Genomic DNA, 20,632 nt, shown 5'->3' with positions numbered 1-20,632 from the left:
CTCTTGGAGACTTATCTGCACTAAAGCACTGCTACATTACGCACAGCAACTTAATGCTGTGATGACTTCATCTTTGAAAGAGATATGAATCATGTTTGGTAACAGTTACAAGTTATTGTTCAAAAAACCGTTCATGTCTATACCTTCATCTACTGCTTTCATGAGATTCTGAACACTCTCTGTGCTTCTACTTCCTAAATCTCCGGCTTGTATGACAAAAACTTCCCGGACTGTTCTGTTCATCATTCGCCGAACACAACAAAGTACACAAGGTACCACTATACATATCAGTATTAGAACACTTAGTACATAAAGACATATCTTGTAAAGTTGCCTTAGCTAAGGTGCGAAACTCTATTTTTGAAACAAATCATCTAACCAGGAATTTCCATCTTCTTTAATTTGGGCTGTCAGATCCTTCAATTTTTGAATGCTTTTGTGAATGGATTCAGAATGGTCAGACAAATTCATACAACACAATCTTTCGAATTCTTCACAACCATGCCCTTGTGCCAGTAAAAGAAAATTAATGGCTGCTCTGTTTTGAAGAGTAGCATGTCTAATACTATCAACATCGGTCAACATATCACTGATTGCAGAGGATGTGGCATTAGCTTGTTTGCTCAGCCAACATCCAACTCTATCTAATTGTCTCAATGCTACTGCTGAGGCTAATTGGGGTAAAAATATACCTGCTGAAACCCTTCTGGCGGCATTCCAAGGCATAAAATCACTCTGACAGTTCTCATCATAATGAGGAACAGCTCTCGTTCTCCTTTGTTTCTTTTTCATCACTGCTTTGGCAGTGGGGGCAATTATGGTGAGCATACCAATGCTACAAGGACCACCTTCAAGGTGAGCTGGAATACTTTGCTAAGCTCTGTCTCCGCAAATGAACTAATACTCTTTTGGCAATTGCTGTGGATATTGATTCGTCTCCGGAAACACATCCCAACTATTTGAAACATTACACTAAAAACTTAAATTTTTATATGCAAAATAATGAGGAGTAACACTAAACTTTGGGGGATCAATTTTTCGCTAGGCACGAGTCATAAAAGTAAAACAAAAATCTATGGTCAAAGAACTAAGGATTTCTAATTCTTGAGGTTCAGATGTTGCCTTGAGAAGTTTTTTGGACTAAATGTTCTGATTGAAAGAAGGATTGTTTCTATTGTCAATTCCACTTGGCCTACTATTGGATTGTTTTTTGACTAAAGGCAACTCTTTCACTGGCACACCAACTAAACAGGTTGAAAAAGGCTTTTCTGGTTCTGAATTTGACAGACATATAGTATCTGATCTGGCAGCCTTGGCTAAGGTCACCCAAACATTCGTTTTCGGTTGATCCACAGGCAAATTTGCACGACAAAAAACAATTAAAATCAAGCAAAACAAATATACTATTTGAACTTGCTCCATCTCTTTCATGAACTAAGTCTTGGCAGAATTTTTTCTACACAAAATTTCTAACTTAAACTTTCGCCAAAAATTAAGACTGTTAAACAAACATTCAGCATTCAATTAGTATACTCATAAACAACATTGACACAAATTCAGAGTTCATGGGTTCTACTGATGTACAAAGAACGTCAGGCACAAGAGGCGTCAGGCGAGACCCGGGATCTTTAGATTCAGTTCACGTCTGCGTGCTTGCTTCCTCGGTTCTGTGCTCGACTGCAGGTTCTGAAGTGCGATATGGTTTGACGTTTTTGGCAGGAACCCACTTGATTCCAGCACCTGTGGAGACAGAAGCATACCCTTTGCCTTACGTTACTAATTGAAACGGACTTTCTATCTGTCCAGAGTCAGGGTTTCTAATTAGAACAGGAGGATGTTCTTTTAATTTTGCCTGTTTATTATTTGAAAAGTGTCTAAAAATTGGTGGATCTGGCTCCGTACTTGAACTGTTTAGAAAATTAAAAACATACAGAGCCTTGTTCAGTCTTATCTGTGGGGTGACTTCTGTTCTCCCTCTCTGTTGATCTAATATGCGTTTTAGGGTTTGATGTGTTCTTTCAATGATTGCTTGGCTTGTGGGAGAGTGGGGAATATTAAAAATGTGCTGAACACTCTATTCATTTAAAAATGTGGCTAATTTTTGAGATATGTATGCGGGACTATTGTCAGTTTTTACTTCTTGGGGTACACTCAATGAAGTAAAAGTTTGCAGGAAATGATGACAGGCATGATTGCTGGTTTCACTTGTGTGAAGGGAAGCAAAAACTGCACTAGAGAATGTATCTACGGAAACATAAATATTTTTAAATTTACTAAAAGAAGGATATTTAGTAACATCTGTTTGCTACAACTGTAGGTCTTGTAAGCTTTTCGTGGCGGTCAGTGGAAAGGACTGCATCTGTGAATAGCTACGCTAGCAAGCTTTGGGGCAAGATAGTGAGACGGGGGTTGATTGCTTTTGTAGAAACAGGAGGTTGTACTAATTGACAGTTAGGGTAAGTATGAATGATAGCTTTAGCTTGACTTTTAGTAATTTGGAACATTCTCATAAGTGCTTGGGCATTTTGGTGGAAAAAGGCATGACTCAATTTTGCTTGTTCAAAAATGTTTGGCAATGTGTTAGAAATGACTATTGTCAGCTTGTTTGCTCTTGCGTTTCTTTCTACTAAAAATTCAGGAACTGAAGAATGCGCCTTAATATGAGAAACAAAATATGGGTTAGTTCTATATTGCAAAGTTGTAAAAAGATATGAAAGCTAACGATGTAAAATTTCATTGCTAACATCTTTTAAAATTGAACTTTCTATTCTTTTAACTACATTAGCAACATAGGCAGAATTTGTGACTAAATTAAAAGGCTGAGGAAAAAGTTGAAAGGTTCGAACTACTGCGGTAAGCTTAACGATTTGAGGGGATCTCTCTACTGTTTGTATACCAGATTCTCAAACATTAGTTTTTTGATTAAACTAAGTTACAACAGACTTGTGGCTTTTGCTAGAGCTATCAGTGAAGAGAGTCACAGCATTTAAAGGTTCTTCACTTAATTTAGGTTTTTCTCTGAAACTCAATTTTGCTTGCAGTAGCTTGTGAGCTGGATAGTGAGCTGGAACAAACACTTGGGAAACTCAAAAATGCTTATTGTAGATTATCAGAATTTTGTATTGCTTAATTGAAGTAATCTTTTTTCAATGGCAAATAGCTAACTGAAAATTCTTGACTTGCTAAAGTTAGCAATTTGGTTTTAGTTTTGATTATAATGTATGCAATCATTTCTAGAACTGTGAAAATGGTCTTTGGAAACTTGTAGGGAGGAAAAACTCATTCTATTATTAACAAAAGATCTTGCTCTGTGGCGTTTCACTGGAAAATGAGATCACAAAGCTGCATCTTCTCTCTTAAAATTGCAAGAAAAAAAGGGTTTCTAGGAATGCAGCGATGAGCTTGTCTTTCTTGAAGAGCGTTTGTGATCTTGTTGAGAGCAGCACAAGCTTCAGGGGTTAAAGTTCTTGGTGAAGTAAGGTCGTTACTTCTTCTCAGCAAATTGAAGAGTGGACTCAGTTCATCATTGGTGATTCTTAACATCGGTCTGACTCAGTTTATTTTTCTTAGAAGTTGTTGTAACTCTTGTAGGTTGTTGACTCTGGTTCGGATCTGAATTTTTTGTGGTGTTATTGTCGTCTCAGTCATCTTCTATTTCAGGTACTTCTAAGGTGAAACTTTTTGAATTTTTGTTGTAGAGATTTCAAGCTTAGCTTTTTGAATTTCAGCAACAACACAGTCTCGAGTTTCTTGTATCTTTTCTTGTGTAGAGGCTGTGATGAGAAGATCATCTATGTAGTGTAGAATCATGGATCTTGGAAACTTCTGCTGGGTAGGATGCAAGGCTTGGGTAACGAAATGTTGACAAATTACAGGCGAATTTTTCATTCTTTGTGGGAGCGATTTCTAATGGTATCTTCGAACGGGTTCACTTTGGTTGATGACGGGAACTGAAAAGGCAAATCTTGGAGCGTCATCAGGGTGAAGTGGAATATGGAAGAAACAGTTTTTTAAATTAATTATAACGAAAGGCTAATGCTTCGGGATCATGGGCAAAGAAGGAAGTCTAGGTTGAAGAGAACTCATGTTTTCAATTACTTCATTGATTTTCTTCAGGTCATGTAGCAACTTCTAGGAATTAGATGTCTTTTTGTGGATGACGAAAACTGGAGAATTTCAGGGACTGTTCGTGGGAGCGATGTGGCTTTTCTGTAATTGTTCTTCTACTAGTTTATTAAGAATGTTCAACTTTTTTTCTGTCAAAGGTTATTGGTCGACTTACACAGGATGGTTGGTTTTTTAGATGAGCTTTAAAGTTGCAGGTTTTGACGAAGTTTTCATTACAGGCTCACTTTAAGTTTTGCTCTCCATTGGGACAGGACGTCTCTTTCTTAGACGGTGTGAGGTTTCTGAACAACAAAAGGACGCACTGTTGCAGTCTTTTTTTCAGGACTTGTAATGTCAATCATGGATGCACTTTGCATACAAACAGTAGCACTTCTAATTTTTGAAAGAGAACTTGAAGGAGTTACTAAATTTCAGTTATTGGGCTAAAACATGTGAGAAATCACAGTAACATCTGCACTAGTATCAGGCATTCTTGTAACATAAATTGTTTGACTACAGTGAGTCAAGCTACAAGTTAGTTGTGGACGGTCACTGTTCAAATATTGCACTTAGAAAACTTTTGCACTTGAGGTATTAGGAGACACATTTTCAGATGGTAGAAATGCAATAGCAATAGGTGTGTTTGGAGTAATTACTGTAGGAACATCAAATGCAAGAGTTAAAATCATCAGCTCTTCATTATAATTTACTGAAACAACAGTAGGGAAGATTGACAGTCTCAGAAATTTGTTGTTTGCTTTACTCATAATTAAGAAATCTTGTTTTTCTTGACAAGAGTTGATCAGTTTAGTAGGAATATTCACTCAGCAAAAATTAGTTAAAAGATGAATTAGTTTTGAGGAACTCAATTCAACTCTTGTGTTTGGAATTGCTGAGCTGGCATCATTCGGGGGTGGGCTGTTTGAGAGACAAATGGCTGACGTGCTATCATCATTTGTTCTGAAATCTGATTGCTAGTGGGTGCTACTATTTGTGTTTGAGCGCGGTGGAACGCGCTGTTTTTGAAGTTTAACGACAGTGGGTTTCTATTAATATCAAATAGTGAGTGACAGTATTTAGCAAGATGCCTTCTTTTTCGGCATCGAGGGCAAATAGAAATTTGATTTGCTGTTCTACGACAATTTTTTTCAGGTGGCTTAGTTTACTACAAGCAAAACAGACAGGCTTTTTATTAGGATCTACTTGCACAGCATTAACAGAGTTTTCTCAACGTTTTTCATGTTTTTCTAAAAGCTTTTTAATTTTATCTATTTGTTGTGTCAAATTGTGTTCTAGGGTTTTTTCTAATGCATTGATTTGTGAATTTGCAGCATTTTGTGAACTCATAAGTCTGCTGCAAGTTGTTAGCATCTGTGTAACTGCTGGAGGCTGATTAGGCAAAGCTAAAATAATTTTTCTACATTTATCATTAGCATTTACATAAGCAAGATTTTGAATGATATAAGAGCGGGCTTGTTCATCTGGACATTGCTTTTCAACAGCTTGAGTTAATCTATCTAAAAAAGAACTATAACATTCAGTTTCACTTTGATCAGTGGATAAGAGCTCAGATGTGAACTCACAGGTTTAAGTGAAAGCAAGGCTTTTCTAGCAGCATTTTTAATGTCTGCTAAAACAGGCTGAGGCAGTTCAGCTGCTTGATTTTCAGGTTTATTGTAAGGTGAATCACTAGCTAACTGAGCAACATCTAAATCGGCATAATCAGTATCTGCATATCTTTCAACTAACTTGTTAAGTAACTTTTTCTATTGTAACTCTTATAGTAGGTACTGTGAATTGGTTAAGATCAAAGTTGCTACATTCTTGCAATCAGCAGGAACTAAATTATAAGAGTTAAAAATATTTTTCAACACACTATTAAAATAGGGAGAAGAAAATCTACTTTCTTTTAAAGCTTGTTGTAATTCTTTTATATCATGGTGATTGAGTCTTTCATGTTTTGGATTTCTATCATTTCTTCTATATAATACTCTTTTTTAAGCATTTCCTAAAAACCCTCTAACTTTATAGATTCCCACAGCTTCTCATTTCTCTGCTTCTCTTTTGTTTCTAGGAGTTTTGGAGATATTTGTAGAGCACTCGACACTGCCACAGGAGGAGAGGTAAATGTCAACAGCCCCTGCAGACTCTGCTGCTCTTGAGGGGCTTTCCCCTCTGGTGTGAGCTGTGGCTGGAGCTTTGGCTAGAGCCGTGCTGAAAAGGCACAACAAGCACACACTGGTGCCAGCCTGCAAAATACATGTGGCACTTTGTCCTCCTCAGCTGCCGGAAGGAAGGCACGCAGGGCAGCGCTTCCTTTCAGACAAGGACACGCTCACTCGCTCTCCATTGCTAAAACAAAGGTGGTGCCTTAGAGCACCTCCCTGCTCTTTGGGGCTACAGCTTCAGAGTCCTGAATTCTCGATTCTGCCTGCCAGCAAATCCATCGGAAAGGTCCTCGTAGTTCCTTAGCCACATGCAGTGCTGCACTTGGCAACTGCACACAGGGAGAGATCTGCAAGTGCCCTAAAAGCCCGAAGCCCTGCCCGTAGCCCAAGGTGTATCCACAGAATATTAAGGCACAATTACTTCTTCTGAATCCAAGGAAGAGCAGCAGAGAGTGTGGTCAGATGTTTTGGGTGGTAGCTGAGACACCACTGTTACCAAGTGGACAAGGCAAAATGTCAGTGGTCCCATGTATCTTGTAACTGGCCCCCAAGGCAGCAGAGAAATGGAATGTCAGTTCCTAATTACTGCACTGCCTAATCACAAGGCAGTTTGGCACAGCTCAGCTGTGTCATTGCAAAAATCATTTGCTCCATGCGCATTGTTGTCCCCTGCCACCAACTGCTCAAGGCGTCTTTTAAAGGCAGGGACCTATGTGAGCCATTGGAATTTCCTGAAAGGAAGAAACCCCAGGCACAGGAAGCACCATTTCTAGAGCACTGGCAGGGCAAAAATCCCAGCAACATGAAGACATCACAATAAACTGATGAGTGGGACTCTGGGCCACATTTGCCTGGGATGGCCAGGTCCTGCACATTACAACTGGGGAACACATGGTCCCATTGTCCTAATTTCTGGGTCTTTCTAGGAACTAGAGGAATCCTCATCGAGCCTGTGAAGCACTGAGCTTGGAAAGTCATGGTTCATTGTTCTTCTTGTTTTCTTTTTTTTTTTTTTTCCTGTGGACAGCATTCATTTGTAGCAACAGCCAAGCCAGCATCCATCCTGGCACCACTCATCAACTCAGTCCAGAAGAAGTAGGAGACAAGAACGTATCATGTCAAGATCTTATCTCCATAGCCAATTTTCAGTAGAATTGTAGAACAGGATTCTAGAGTAGGATTGTTGAAAAGTTTTGTAGAATAGGGTTATAGAGTAGGACTAATTAAATAAAGCAATTAAATAAAGTTTCTGAAACATCAACTCATTTGGAAGATGATTTGAAAGGTCCCCTTCTGACTCCCTCAGAAAACTCAACATTTCCTCCTGAATTAGCAGTTGTTTTCTACTGGTGCTAAGACATGCTTATGGCTTTTTTTGTATGGTTCAGAAGTGGGGAAGGCTCTTCTTCATCCATCCTCCCCAAAGCACACTATGTTTAGAATACCATCCACTGGCTGGTTTTGGCACAGCTGTGGTATTTCTAGTTGAGGCAGAAAAGGCAGTGGCATTTGCAGGAAAAACCAAAGGAGGAATGGGCAGCCCAGACATCCTGTGTGAATTCAGGCCTGCAGCTGTGACTCAAGAGCATTTGGGTTCCTGCCACTTGGATTTGGATCCCTAAATGCAATCTCCTCGGCTGGAGGAAAGACAGGAACCCAACATGACAGGTCAGAGGCCAAGTTCTAGCTGTCACTGCCTGCAGGAAAAGGCTCCATCCTGCAGGACCTCCAGCACTCAGCATCCTCAGCCAGACACAGCAAGTGCTGGCAACTCAGAAACTTGCACCTCTGCCTTGCACTAAAGACAGCACCTCTCACAATGGGCACTTACAGGTACAGAGTATTGTGGTGTGACCCCTCCATGGAGCTGGTGGACTCACCATTTCTGCAAGCCTTTGAAAAAAGACTGGATGTGGCACTGGGTGCCGTGCTCTAGTTGAGGTGTTAGGGCATGGGTTGGACTCGATCATCTTAAAAGCATCTGTTTTCCAAGCCAGTGATTCTGTGATTCTGTCACTGAGCGAGCTTTTCCTGCAACCCTGGAAAGGGCTTTGGGGGCCCTTGGCTAAAGATGGGGTCATCAGGGCTCATGGAAAAGAAGCAAAGGGCTCAAGGCGAAGGCCGAGAGGGCAGAGCTGCCCCACCGCGGCCCAGACCCAGCCTCATGTCCTCCTCCTCAACCTGCGCCCTCGGCGCTGCCCCTTGCGGCGCCGGTGGCTCCTCTCGCTGCGGGGCTCCAGGCCGTGCTGGGGGCCGGGCCCCTCGTCTTCGGGAAGCGCCGGAGCCTCGAAGGCGAGCGGCTGCTGCTGTGGCCGACAGGGGAGAGCTGCGGCTGCGGCCCCGAGCGCGGCGAGCTGCCGCTATGGCCGGCTCCTGCCGCGGCTCCTGCCTCTGCTCCGGCCTCTGCTCCTGCCCTGTGCGCACAGACACGGCCGAGGGCTGCCCGGCAGCTCCGTGCCGCTCCGCAGCGGGCCCGGCCGGGCTGCTGCTCTCTGCGGCCTCTGCCCGCCGCTGCCGGCCCCGCCGCGCTCCCGCCTGCCTCTGCCGCGCCCGGGCCCACACCGGAGGCAGCACATTGCGGCCGGCTCGGGAAAGCCCTGCCCGCAAAGCGCCCGCCACGGCCTCGGCCTCAGGGCACAGGCTGCCGGCGTCCTCGCAGCTGAGAGCCGGCCCGGGCCGCCTGCCGGCCTCGGCCACAGCTCCCGCCCGTGTCTCCATGGCCGCGGCTGCTCGGCACAGCGGGCTGAGCACAGCCAGCGCCAGCAGCAGCTCCTCACGGGCCCAGGCTCGGGGCGCTCCGAGCCCGCCCAACCCCGAATTCCAGCCCTGAGGGGCTTGGCGTCCCAATGCATCCCCGGGGGACAGCAGAGTCTGTCGCTGAGCTCAGCCCATGTGACACCACCAAGTGACCCATGGAAAATTCACCAAATCCTCATCAGAGACAAGAAAAAACTCCCATGGTGCCTGACAGCCTGAAGCAACTGCCAATTACAGATCATTCCATCCATGTGGTAAAAAAGCCTTTTACATTAAAGCAGAAAAGAGTTATCTAAAAGGAGACCAAGAACCAACAAGAAAGTTATTTGGACTCATGCTTCTTCTGTTAGAAAAACCAAGAAAACGCAAGCCTTGTTCTTCTGACACAGCTCTCAGTTCATGATGTGGCACAGCGAGTGCTGATGTACAGGAGCTGATGCAAGAAACAGGGACGAGGATGCAGCAGGCACAGTGCCAACCTGACAGAGAGATAATCCCTGGCACTGGAACTGAAGAAGAAGAGTTTGAAGGCAGGACAGAAAATGGCTCTTTGTTTCACCTCTTCTTTCAGTGCTGCTAAGAATGCAGCCTGGAGCAATCTGGGAACACCAGAGCATGGAGCCCTTTGCAGGCAGGGCTGCATCTGCTGAAGGGGCAGAGGGAGCCCAGCAGGGATCAGACACAAAGCAGCAGGGGACTGAGGAGCCCCTGTGGTGGCAGTGAGCAGCCTCGGGCTCTGCTCACTGCTGGTGGCATTTTCTATTGAACCATCTCCATGGACTTCTTCTGCGCTCTGTTTTTTTAAGTATTATACCCCTTGGGTTTTTTGTTGTGGGTTTTGTTTTTTTCTTGTTGTTGTTGTTTCCTGCACCTTTATTTCTCCACATTTTCCTACCCTGTCAGCAGCAGCCCCTGTTCAGAACTGGCTCTAAAATATCACCAAAGCACCTGGCAACAACAATGGGTGGAATCCTGTGGCTCAGGAATACTTGTGCCAGAGCCCTGCCTGTGCCTTATGCTTTGTCAAGATCTCTTTTTCTGGGCAAAAACTAGTGAGCAGAGGAGCTTTTTTGCCTAAGAGCTCCTGAAAAGCAAATCTTGTGCTGGGATTCTCATGAGTGTACCCGTTTAACTTCATTGCAGCAAAAGAGAAAGTAATGCCACGGCAGCAGAGCACCTGGGAGCTGATCACTCCCTGCACAGGGCTGGTGTATGATGTGAGAACACCATGTTCCAGAACGGGCCAGAAAGAAAAATGTGCTCAAGGCGCTGCAGGTGAGGTTTGGGTTCATTTAGAGGGCAGTCAGGGCTGGTGAGCACTGAAGATCCAGCTGCAGTCCCCATCCATGTCCCTTTCAGTGCCGGCTTTAGGGTGTCTGCAGCCTGGATCCAGAGCGCCCTGGGAGGCTCCTGTGGCTGCCTTTGCACCCAGGCTGAGGATGCCCAGGAGCCGCTGAGGCCGCAGTGGGGACCAGGGCTGGGGCTTGGGGCCTGGCAGGTGCGGCTCTGGGGGCTGTGACATGCCAGGCCGTGGGTCACTGTCATTGCCCTCCGGAGCCCTGGCTGGCTCTGGGATGTTCCAGGGACAGTGGCAAGAATGAGGAACAGGTTAGGTTGGGGTTTTGCCTGAGCCAGAACCTCTAGGCCAGCTGCCCAGCAGTAGAGACCCCTGGAGGACCGAGTGAAGGAGGCAGAGACAGCTCTTCTCCAGTGTAAAGTGCAGCTAATTTATCAAGAGAGGCAGGAGAAAGCTTGGCAGGAGAAGTTCCCCAAAGGAGAACAGAGATTAAACGAACCCCCAGTGCTCTTCTGCTCAGGCTTTTAAAATCTTTCAAAACAGGGGGTGGACACCATATAGTAACCAATAAGCGACTCTCGGGGTGTGGTTTTGAGGGCTACAACAAATCAGAACAAGGGGAGGAGAGAGGGTTGGGATAGGGATTGGATCTTGGGGTGAGGGACAGAGAACTTTCTGGAACAAAGGGTAGGCTTTGGGCTGATGGATGGGTTCAAGGGACTGTGTTGTCTTGACAGACAGGGAAGAATCCGGTGAGGAGGGAGGGAATTGCTTGAGGGACATTTGGGTAGGAGGGCATAACACGGGGGAGAAACCAACTGCAGTAGGTTGGGGAACACTTGAACATACCGCGTGCTAACAGAACATTTGACTCGGAAACTAACGCACTGCAACACAGAAATTCAGGGTTTCAGCAGCCGAGAGGTGGCACTGTTAGAACCCGCAGGAGCTGGTGAAAGCCATCTCTGTCCTTCACGTTCCTGCTGTGTGGGAAGGTGCTGCGAGTTGTGGTGGCTGCACTCCCCCTTTGCTGGGAGGATGATCTGTACCAGGGGAGAGCAGAAAGCTGCCGTGGTGAGCAGAACGTGCTCAGAGCATTCCAGTTCAGAGAATGGCACTGCCCCTGAAGGGCAAAAAGCTTGAAAGCATAGAATTCTGTGCAGAACCGTTGTACAAATTTTATCTTCTAGAACGTGCCCATTTTTGTATTCTGTAAGTGAACATTCTGGGTTTTATAGAATACCTGGATTTTTTCTAAAGTTTTTTGGGGGAACTCTCAAGTTTATTTCTATTTGCATTTTACATCCAGCAGGTATATAGATTTTTTTTTTCTTTTGTAAATACTTGGGGGAAAAATAACTAAGCATTTTTTAATCTTTTGGGGTATTGTGATTAATATCCTTACAAAGCAAAACTTGTTGAACATGTGTGAAAACACAGAGAGAGGGAAAATAGCATAAAAGTCGTTTAGAACAGAGCGTGTAATAAGGACTGCAGAACTGAGGAATTCCTCCAAGGGCAGAATTAGCAAGATATATCACCAAGAATACCTTCCAAGATACTTCCTTAAATCGAGGGAAATGTGATCTGCAGCCGTACAAAGTACAGCCAAAGCAAATGAAAACCTTTGGAAAAGAAGGAATTTTGTCAGTGACATCAGTCTGTCTGGAAAACTGAGGGATGTCCATCAACCTTGCACTGCATTCCTCAATATTTGCAATGTCTTTTCTCCCAATTTCTGTCAAGTGAATAAGCTGCAGTTGTTTAACCATTAATTTAAGCTCTTTGGGGAATTACCAAGCACCATGTATGTCTTTTTGTAGCTGAGCAGGACTTGAGTTTCCCAAATCTTTTACAAAGCAGAAGGGAACCACAGAGTTACTTGTGCTATTGTTAATGAAGGGTTTCATGAAAGCGGGTGAATGAGAGCATTGCATTATAGAACTTCCACATTCAAGAAAGCAGGAGTCCACTTAGAATAAAACCTGTAAGGCTAGCATAGCATCGGAACAGGATAAAATGAAATTACTAGACAGGAAGTGATGCATTAGAAATGAAATGTATCATTTCTGATACATCTGCATGCATTTGCAAGGTAAAACAGAAAAAGAAGGGCAGAGATAGAAAGGAACAAAGATTTTAAAATTGCACTGTGCAGAAGAGACACACGAACCACCAGTGTGAACACAGCTGGGAGATTCATCTTGGAAATGGATTAGAGTGGAACCCATTCACTGAATGTTTCTGGTGCACAGGAGTGCAAAGACTGAGGAAAAAAGGAGAAAAGTTTAATTTCTGAAATCTATTTAGATTCCTGGAAGTATTGTCTAGAGACCTGAAAATCTAAAGCCTCAGAGAATCTGAACCTAAAACTTCCCCAAATGGATTGATCAGGTATTATGGGCACATCTCTGCTTTTTTCAGGGTCAATGAAATTGACAGTGAGTGTCTGGAAATTAGGAATGTCTACCCAGATTTTACCTCCAGTACTTGAAGAACACCTTAATAAGGCACTTCAGGAACTGAACACTGACGTTCTCACCCTGCTCTATTTACTTTACGTTTGAGTAGAGGCTGGTAGAAGGAGAGATCTGGCTTTGATTTCCAAGTGGAAGGTAAGGAGAAAGACAGCCCAGGAAGCACAAGGCCCTGTCAGAGGACCTGTGGAAGGTAACTTTGTGCCCCAGCTCTGTTAGAGGACGTTCCCTGTCATTGGTGCAAGCAGCTGGAGACATAAATACTGATTGGTTTGGGGGCCACAGTCTTGGTAAATGCAGAGGTGGTTCAGTAACGTGACATGAGGGAGTTCCCTCAGAGCAACTGGGATGCCTGAAAGAAGTGAACAGCTCACCACAGCCCGGCCCGCTCGGCTGCTTTTCCTTCTGACACTCCTGGGGAGGCTCTGACATTTCCTCTTCCCTGATGGAAGTGCAGCTGCTGCCAAGGGAAACGTCCCCATACTCACTCAGTGTTCCCTTTGCTTGCCGGATGCCCCATCTACTGTCGCTGTCCAGGAGAGCTGCTCTGCACGGGAGGAGGAGCCCGAGGGAGAGGCTTTGAAGATGGGGCAGCTGGGATCCCTCTGCTTGGAGCTCTGTTTAAAGATACACGGACTTGCATGTGAACAGGGATAATTATATGGACTTATACGTATGTAGCCTGGTATTTGTACAGGCCTATTTCTGTACATACGGTATCAGATTTGTGAATGTACCATGTATATATTTATATATAGATACTTGCATATATACAGGTTTGCAGTTGCATATTTGTGTGTATATGTATCCAGTTCATTACGTGTATTGTACATGTACGGAAATCTAATCTGTGTTTAGTTGTGTAGGTATCTATTTCTATTGATGTATTGATGTAGTTTTGGTCTTTTTAAATATCTATATTGGCATTTGTTTTGGTATGTATGTATTTTTAGATGCGCATTGATGTATTTCTATATATATTATGTTTACATATATATCCAGATATATTGCTTATATTTGTATTGATGCAGTTGTACAGATATTTAGATTGGTACTGCTGTTTGTCTATTTATAGATAGGTTTGTTTTCTGTATCTCTTTCTTCAATGTAACAGGTAACATTTATTCTGTATTCACATCTGTATATTGTAGTGGTTATTTATGTATTCAGTTCTATTTAAATGTGTCTGGAGTTGTACAGAGGTGGAATTTTATTTGTAGAGTACTTGGTATTACAGGCAAATACTGATATTTTCGTATTTCTATATGGGCTGTATGTTTACCATAATATGCAATAAATTAAGTTGTTAATTTTCCCTTGATCTCTGTGTATAGTGAGTGTTTGTAGAGGTTTGCAATAAATTAGTTTTTGTTAACAGAAGTTGTTTTTCCTATGTTTTTAAACAGTGTGGTGTAACAATCAAATAAATTACTTTTTAAAAATGTATTAGAAGTCTCTATTGTTATATGCTGTCAGTGCTGGTGTAGCAATTTATAAGAAATGCCATTTGTCAAGTGAGATGGATGTGTTGTAATTTGTGCTACCCAAAGCCATGGGCAGATGTAAATGCTGGAGGAGTTTGGCCATGCAAATCTCCAGCCATGCCCAGCACGTGCCCCACCTGCACTCAGGCTGGGCAAGGGAAGCGCAGATTTGGGCTGGCAGCAGAGCCCCACGTTGGCTCAGAACTCGCTGCAAAGGCCTGCTGGCTGAGAAAAAGAGCAGCAATACATTTTATATATTCTATTTATTACAGTACATATATCCAAATAACTATTATGTAGTATATTGTGGGAATCCTTAAAATCAGAGGGTTTTAGGAAAGCTGCTCCTCAGTGAGGAGGATTTCTAGGCTAGAGGAATATAAAATAAAAAAGAAGACCATGGACAGTGCCATTGCCAGAGGCCCAGGCTGTTCAAAGGAGGAATGGATCGTCCCCTTCGCCGTCTGTAGCTGATACCCCTGTCAGTAATAAGTAGCAACTCCGGGGGTAACGAGATGGGAAACCATCTCTCTAAACCCAGAATGGGGCGTCTTTTACCAGACTGAGGCAATTTTACAGCGTAAAGGATGTTCAGACATCTGAAAACGTGAACTAAAAAACTTACTAATCTGGGAAAAAGTGAATACTCAAAATACAGACTTGAAATCTGATTTTACCTTTGATTTCTGGGACCAGATAAACTGGAAAATTCACAATCTAGTCTCTCGCAAAAAGGAAGAATCTTTGGTCAAAATTATGACGCCTGTCTCCAGAGCTTTAATGGAGAGCTTTGATCAGAATGATTGCAACAGAGACTTTCTCAAACATCAGAACAGAACACCTGGCTCTGAGACTTTAATTCTGAGTGGTGCTGGACCTTCATCCTCCTCTGGGGGGATCTAGGATTTTGTTCAGGGTGTCCTGGCATGTCCGGGGTTTCTCCAGGCAGTGTGGACAGCACCCCGGAGCCCGGAAAAGGGGAATCAGATCAGCTTCCAGCGTTGGTCGTATTCTCTGCTTTTTCCAGGATTCCCTGAGTCACTGAAGCTGCAACCAGGCATCGTCCCAACTCCTCCAGGAAATCATCCACTCCCAGAATTCCCAGAAAAACGCTTCGGATTTTTCTTGCATTCCAAAAGTTTGGGGGGTCATGGGATGTGTTCTAGGGAGGCTGGGAATCAAACGGGTCCAGGAGATTAATATTTGAGGAAGCTTTGCAAAACAGTAGCTGTTCTTTCTGTGCTCTGCAGTCTTGTGAAAAAGATGCGGCCGGATCTTATTCTGAAGTTGTGCAGGTGGGGTCAGCCAAGGGGGGCTCTGGATCTGCTCTGCCTGGCCGAGGGGCTGCAGGGTCGCTCCTGTCACTGTTTGCCCTTCCCAGGAAGTCACCCCCTTGGATCGGGCTCAGGCTGGCAGTTTGCTTTGGAGCTCTGAGGACTCTTTCCATATAGATTCCTCTGCCAAAACTTTCCGGGATTTTCACCACTTTTGGCTCCCCAGCCTCTGGTTAGAGCAGGTGGGGGGCTTTGGATTCGGCTCTGCCTGCAGGGGAGCGGGCAGGGGAGAGGACAGAGGTGGCGGGGGGCAGGCAGGGCTTGAGCTGGGCAGGGATGGCCCTGCCCAGAGAGGTGGATGGGGTGGAGGTGGGAGAGCTCAGGAAAGTTGTTGTGGAGGCACAGACACTTCATTCAGAAGCCTTGAAGCCTGTCTCATTGGTGCTGGGGTCAGGGGGGGGAAAGCATGCTGAGATTGCTCTTGGACCTGAGAGTTTTCCAGCTGTATCCCTGCCGGCAGTCCATTGGAAAGCATCACAAATACAAAGTCAGGGTCTACAGCAGGAGAGCAGCCCGATTTGCATGAATCTAAAAAGATCCAATTTAGTGAATCCAGACGTGAGTTAGCAGGCTCTGGCTTTCTTCCTGTCACCAAGAACTTGGAGCTCTCCTCCCCAGCCCTTCCTGGCAGGGCTCCCAGGAAAGTTGGTGCAGCGACACTACTGCCAAGTGACGCCGGCCAGGGGCTATTTACAGACTTCCAACGGTACAGGGCTGCTATGAAAAGTGCCTAGAGCTGTTTATTTTTCAGCATCAGTCTCATTACATGATTATGATAATGGGAAGATGCTAGCAGCTCACAATCCAGGCAGCAGGCCAGAAATCATAAGGTTACAACTTACTTTATAAGCTTCTTAACAAATCACACAATGCAAAACATATTGATAGTAGTTCTATCCAATCACCATAAGCACATGTAGCTTTGGTTAAAACAATGCTTTCTTATTTCAAATGCAGTACCTCTTTGTAAGCCTTAAAACACAATGCACAGAGCTCCACTATTAAGCTTCAACCTTCCTAATATCTTGCTAGATAAACTTTCTGCAGCTTAGAGAGCTATTCAGACAAGCACTAATACAAAGGCCTATTGTTCGATTTGCCCTCGCTTTTTCTACAGTTTAAATAATTTTTTCTGCTGACCTATCTCATGAATGTTGCTTTAGCTCTACTCACAATTCTGCTGTATTTGAGGCCTGCCTTTTGCAGCTTTCCAAAAACCCTCTAATTTTATGGATTCTCTCAATTGCCCCTCTCTCTTCACCCAAAAAGAAACCTTACCAATTGTGTCATTTATTACTTGCGTTTTGTAGCCTTACTATACATTTTTGTCTCTTATCTGCTTAAAGCATGTTTTTGTTGGCACTAGGCATTGCTGTATTACAACACAGCATGTTAATGCTGTGACGGTCCAGTCAGTGGAAAGGGCATAAATTATGCCTGACAATAGTTACAAGTCATTGTTCAAAAATCTCTTGTCGATTCCAGGGTCTTAACTCAAAACCTTCCTCCATTTCTATTCCATCATCCACCATCTCCATGAGATTTCAAGAACTCTCTGTGAATCCATTTGCTACCTCTCTCTCTTGTGCGATAAAAACTTCTTGGACAGTTTTGTTCATCTCTCGTTGCACACACTGAAGTATGCAAGGTATTACTATGAATATCACTACCAAAACACCCAATACATGGAGACCTATCTTGCAAAGTTCCTTTAGCCAAGGTGCAAAGCTCCATTCTTAGGACAAATTATCTGACAGGACCCACCATCTTCTTTAATTTGGGCTGTCAAATCTTTCAGCTTTTGTATGCTTTTGAGGATGGATTCAGAGTGATCAGACCATTTCATACAACACAATCCTTCAAATTCCTCACAACCATGTGCTTGTGCCAGTAACAGAAAATCAATTGCTGCTGTGTTTGAAAGGGTAGCATGTCTAACACTATTAACATCGGTCAACATGTCACTGATTGCAGTGGATATGCCATTAGTTTGTTTACTCAGCCAACATCCAACCCAATCTAATTGTTTCAATGACATTGCTTAAGCCAGCTGGGGTAAAAACAAACCTTGGAACTTGGAGCTTTTTGGGAGGCTTCATGGGACAGCTGATTGCTGTGACAACACTACCTGTTCTTCTGGATCAGATACAGGAGTGATGAAAAGGAAAAAAAAACACAGTCTAAATCGACAGTAGACCTTCCATTGCAACTACCTAAGTGGTCTAAAAGTACTCAAAATTTAGAAAAAATTTGGATTCAAATAAACACTTCCTTGCCTTACCTGTAAGATATGGTCATAAGGATGTAAATCCACAATACGAAATTCCTTCTCACCATGAGATCAAAGATCAAAGAACTTACAGGAAGATTGCAAAAAAATTTATTATAACTTTACCTGATCAGCCTCCAAGTGTAACAGAGATGCTAACAGCTTGCAGCAAGCTCACCTCTCCAAAACATCTTGCTAATGTGCAAGTCAGTACTTTTGGAAAGCAGATTGCAGATTCTTAAGAAAAGTTAGGAAACCATTGGGAGATAATTTGGGACAATAAATGGAAAAGGTTGAAAAGGCCCTTGAAGCACAAAGAAACATTTTCTAAAAATCTGTTGGTACTGTACAGTTGGACTCTGATAAAAAGGCTTGTGGCTTTGCTTGTGGTAAAGCAGGACACATGAAATAAGATTGTCCTACAACAAGAGTCAAACCTAAACCACTTTCTATTTGCCCTCATCGTAGGAAAGGGAAGCATCTGTCTAAGTACTGTCGTTCTCAATGTGACATCGATGGCAAAGCTTTGTCGTTAAACTGAAAAAAGAGCGCGGGTTATCACCGCACCTGGACACAAGTAGTGACCTCCTTACAGTCAATTACCCAGTCAAATGGCATTGGTACCTCAGTCATTTATCCCTCAGTCAACCATCCCTCAAATGGTCCCAGGTCAATACCCTCACGCGCAAGGTTTGAATTGGCCTCCTCAAAAACTGATACACCTTTTAAATAATTTCTGATATGAAAGTGTTTCTACTGGAATTATCAGATTTTTTCAGCAAAGACAAGAGCTTTTGAATCTAGGCAGAGCTAGCACCAAAATTGTCAGACTGTCAGTCCTTCCAGCGGTTGTTTCAATAGATTTTAACAATAAACCAATATATTTAAATCTTGTATGTGATGTTCCTATGGCGACTCCACCAAAAACACCTATAGCTATTGCATTTCTTCTACCCATGAGTACAGCCAAGCAAAACAACTTTCCAGAGAATTCAATGCTGTCTGTGCCATTTGGAACCTCAAGTCCTGAGGTCTTTTGGGTCCAAATTTTGGACCTCAAGCAAGAAGAATTGACTTGCTGCCTGACTCACTGTGGTAAAAAAATTTACATTACAGGCATGCCGGATATTGGTGCAGATGTCACTGTAATCTCTCACATGTTTTGTCCCTGCCATTGGGATTTAGTAGCTCCTGCAGGTTCCTTCACAGGGACTGGAGGTGCTACCGTGTGTTGGCAAAGTGCATCCATGATTAACATTACAGGTCCTGAAGGAAAGACAGCAATGGTGCATCCTTTTCTTGTTCAGAAGCCTCTCACCGTCTGGGGGAGAGACGTCCTGTCCCAATGGGGAGCAGAACTGGAGGTGGGCCTGTGGTGGAAACCACGTCAAAACCTGCCACTTGAAAGCTGAACTGGTAAACTGATCCTCCTATATAGATTGATCAATGGCCTTTAACAGAGAAAAAATTAAATTGCCTTAAAAGATTGGTAAAGGAGCAATTACAAGAAGGTCACATCACAGCCACAAAGAGTGAATTCCCTGAAATTCACCAGTATTTGTCATCCACAAGAAGACACTGGATTCCTGGAGGTTTTTTCATGACCTGAAGATCAATGAAGTATTGAAGACATAGGACCTCTTAAACCTCAACTTCCTTATCAATGATCCCAAAACACTGGCCTCTCATTGTCATTGATTTAAAGGATTGTTTTTCCACATCCCACTTCATCCCAATGATGCTCCAAGATTTTCCTTTTCAGTTCCAGTCATCAATCAAAGAGAACCCATGCAGAGATAGCACTGGAAAACATTGCCTCTAGAAATGTAGAATTCGCCTATAATTTGCCAATATTTTCTAGCACAAGTTTTGTCTCCAGTTTGACAGAAGTATCCAAGACCCATGATTTCACACTACGTGGATGATTTGCTCATCACAGCTCCAATGCAGCCAGAGATGGAGCAAGCTTGTCCTAGTGTTGTTACTGAAATCCAAAATGCTGGACTTAAAATTTCTTAACCCAAAATTCAAGAAGTTCCACCTTGGAAGTATCTGGGATGGAAGATGACTGAAAAAACAATTACACTGCAGAAGATACAGCTCTGGACCAGTGTCAACACCCTGCAAGACTTACAACAGCTTCTAGAAGAAATCAACTGGGTCAGACCTGGTTTGGGAATCACCAACGATGAATTGGGTCCACGTTTTAATTTGTTGAGAGGAAGCTGCGCCATCAACTCTCCTGAACTCTAATACCTGAAGGTCGTGCAGTGCCTGACAGGGTCATGGAGGCTCTCCAAAGATAACAAGCTCATCGCTGTATTCCAGAAAAGCCATTCTTTTCTGCAATTTTAGGAGGAAAGATGCAACTTTGTTCTGTCATTTTTCAATCAGACCATTCTGAGAGAGATATTTTGTTGATAATAGAATGGGGTTTTCTTCCCTCAAGGTTTCCAAGACTATTTTTACAGTCTTAGAGAGGATAACACAAATTCTGATTAAGGCCAGAACAAGGTTATTAAGTTTAGCAGGTGAAGAATTTGCAGTTCTCTATATACCACTGAAAAAAATTATCTTGATTGGGCAATGCAAAATTCTGCAAATTCTGATGATTTGCAAGGAGAATTATTAAATTTTGCAGATATTGCTTCTGTTCATTACCCGGCTCACAAATTATTGCAGGCAAAATTGAGTTTTAGAGAGAAGCCTTTGTTAAGTAAAGAACCTTTAAACACAGTA

Source organism: Zonotrichia albicollis, chromosome Z, assembly GCF_047830755.1.
Source record: "Zonotrichia albicollis isolate bZonAlb1 chromosome Z, bZonAlb1.hap1, whole genome shotgun sequence".
Taxonomy (NCBI): domain Eukaryota; kingdom Metazoa; phylum Chordata; class Aves; order Passeriformes; family Passerellidae; genus Zonotrichia; species Zonotrichia albicollis.
The sequence above is the reverse complement of the archived record's forward strand: the minus strand, read 5'-3'. Positions refer to the sequence as shown.